The sequence below is a fragment of the Dama dama genome, chromosome 27 (genome assembly GCF_033118175.1).
Source record: "Dama dama isolate Ldn47 chromosome 27, ASM3311817v1, whole genome shotgun sequence".
Taxonomy (NCBI): domain Eukaryota; kingdom Metazoa; phylum Chordata; class Mammalia; order Artiodactyla; family Cervidae; genus Dama; species Dama dama.
The window spans coordinates 49,550,233-49,552,845 of record NC_083707.1 but is presented as its reverse complement, the minus strand read 5'-3'; the positions used below and the strand labels follow the sequence as shown (position 1 = coordinate 49,552,845).

Here is a 2,613-nt window from a genome sequence, read left to right as displayed (position 1 = left end):
ACAAAGAATGAGGTGGTTGGATGGCCTCACTGACTCGATGGACATGAGTTTGAGCAAGTTACGGGAGTTGGTGATGGACAGGGAGGCCTGGCGTGCTGCAGTCCATGGGGTCACAAAGAATCGGACATGACTGAGCGGCTGAACTGAAAGCTTAACTTATGACTCTCAAATTGTGTGTTTCCTTTCAGTTGACAAGAGACAGACTGCAAATGGCTACATGGCAGATAGCTTTGGTGGAAAGGCTCTGAACACAGCTGACAAGTGAGACTGATGTTGGCAGTCTGGGGGAGGTGGGGCAGGGTGGGGAGGTGAGGGTAGGGGTTGAAATGGGTTCAGACAGTAATAGACACCAACTCTAGATTGAACTTTTCTTACCCAGTGGAGATGCAAACACTCAGGACCCTATAAAAGAACCAGAACAGGAAATATTGAGCCAAGGTGGACAGATGAACATCATTTCTTCAGACCAAGGAACAGATGTATATTATATTTGTATACATCCAGTATATCCATAATATCCAAACATTATATCCCATAATATCCAACAATGGACAGAGAGCCTCCTCTGAGTACTAGTTAGCTAGAAAACCATTGGTTACCTAAAGTGGGGGGGTTAAAGCACGAAGGGCTGGCTTATACGCCTTCATGAGCGTGTGCTCACACTCAATGTGAACATGAGTGGGGCTAAAGGAGTGTCTGTTTTCAGACAGAGTAAGGAAGGATGTGGGTATTCTTTCTCCTGACTCCCCATCACCTCAACTTTTTCTTTCCTCCTTTTTTCCTGCAGTGGTGGCAGGACCAGGGCTACACCTACAAGGGCCTCAGCAAGAAAAAACTATAAGTATGTTTTTGTTTTGTTTTTTCTGCAAAAAGCTTTATTGCTTCCATTCAATCCAGGGCTTGAGAGAGGGCTCCAGGGTGGTTAGAAAGCTGCCTAGTGGCTGCAGAGAGGGGCTTCAGGCAGAAGCCCAGACATCAGGGGAGCTCCTGAAAGGCAGCTCAGTTTCAGAGGCTCCTAGCCATGATTGAGGGTGAGCCTTTCAAAGAAATATTCTCCCAACCCAGCCTGGGGACCAGCTGGCCTGCAGACATTGTTGATCAGGTGGTCTCCCATCTTCTAGGATGTGGCTCTCTATAAGTCACAGAGGTGGGGCCATGCAGACCCAAAATGGCTGGTTCCACTTCTTCTCCATGAGAAGGGAGGCTTCCAGAGCCTCCTGGATTTTCCCGGCTTCTCTTGAGACATTTCTGCATGTCCTGAAAGGGGCGCAGCCTCTGCACTGGCTTCGTGTTTACCTGAGGTGCTCCTGCACCCTCGTGCTTCTCCTTGGCCAATTTGTGGAAAAAGTGGCCCTTGTCCTCCAGAGCCACATCTTTGTGGATGAAATAAAAGCCCAGAGAGAGGTAATGGTAGGAGGCTAACAGTTGCATGTTGACCAGGCAGCTGACAGCGGCCTCCACCTGGGTGGAATAATTCTGAGGAATCTGGGAGCTCATGGTTGATCTGCAATAAGAAGCTAAGCTCAGAAAGTGGGGCTGGCTGGTCGTGGGAGCTGAGTATAGCTGAGCGGCTGATTCCAGGGTTGCAACTGGAAGAAGTGTTGGAGGGTGGTCGGAGGCTCGTGCAAGGGGCATCCCAGGGTCTGTTCCAAAGGAACAGAAGCAAGAGACAGATCCACAGGACCAGCGAGCGCACTGCAGTAAGTGTGTTCTTAACCTTTATGTCAGACAGAATTCCTAAAGGCCTGATGGGGTGGGATGTGCAAAATTGGGTTGAACAGTGAATGCAGTCATATTGCCAGTTGGTAAAGGGAGCCCCCTGGTTCTGATCCTGTGTATATGTATGGCTGAGTCCCTTCGCTGCTCACCCCAAACTATCACAACGTTGCTCATCGGCTATACCTCAATACAAAATAAAAAGTCTCTAAAAAAAGGAAAAGAAAATTGTAGGCTGGTTTCAGAGAATTGCTTGGCACAAAAGACAAAAACAGCTTCAGGTAAACAAGCTCTCTTTTTTCCATAAAAACATGTTTTGAAATATCACTGGGCAAAAAGGCCCAACGAAGTCTAATTTGCTATCCTCACTCATCTATTCGTCTAGAAATTTCACAGGAAGGCATATATGTTGAATGTCAAATGAAAACAAGGAAGGATGACAAATAACCAGAATACCAGGAAACAAGCTTCTCTACTGTGAAGGCCCGAATTGTCTATAAGTGCAATGACAGTGCTCCCAGTGAGGACAGCCAGTTTGTCTCCAAGTCAATGGAATCTGGAATGAATGCTCCATACAAGGTATTTCTAAAGACTCGAAGGCCAATAACAGGTCATGAAACTCGGCAGAACAGTGTGTTCAGAGCTGTTGCATTTTTTGAGTGTTTTTTATGTAGAAGAACTTGTTAGGTTAGGATACATTTACTGGAGGGAAAAGTACCCAAGAAATGTAGATGGGCCACACGGGAAAACCTTAACTTTATTAGCCCCAGACACCAAGTACCAGAGCCAACCTACAATTTGGAGCCTGTTCTTGGGAGCTGGCCCTTTCCCCACTGTTTTCTTTGTGTGTGTGTGTGTGTGTGTGTGTGTGTGTGTGTGTGTGTGGTATAATAATTA

The 2,613-nt window shown here is 46.8% G+C and overlaps 1 pseudogene; it reads right to left on the bottom strand.

The window, feature by feature from the left end:
- Window positions 1-1,015: 1,015 nt before the first annotated feature.
- LOC133047625 (ferritin light chain-like) lies at window positions 1,016-1,497 on the bottom strand (annotated as a pseudogene).
- Between the last annotated feature and the right edge of the window lie 1,116 nt (window positions 1,498-2,613).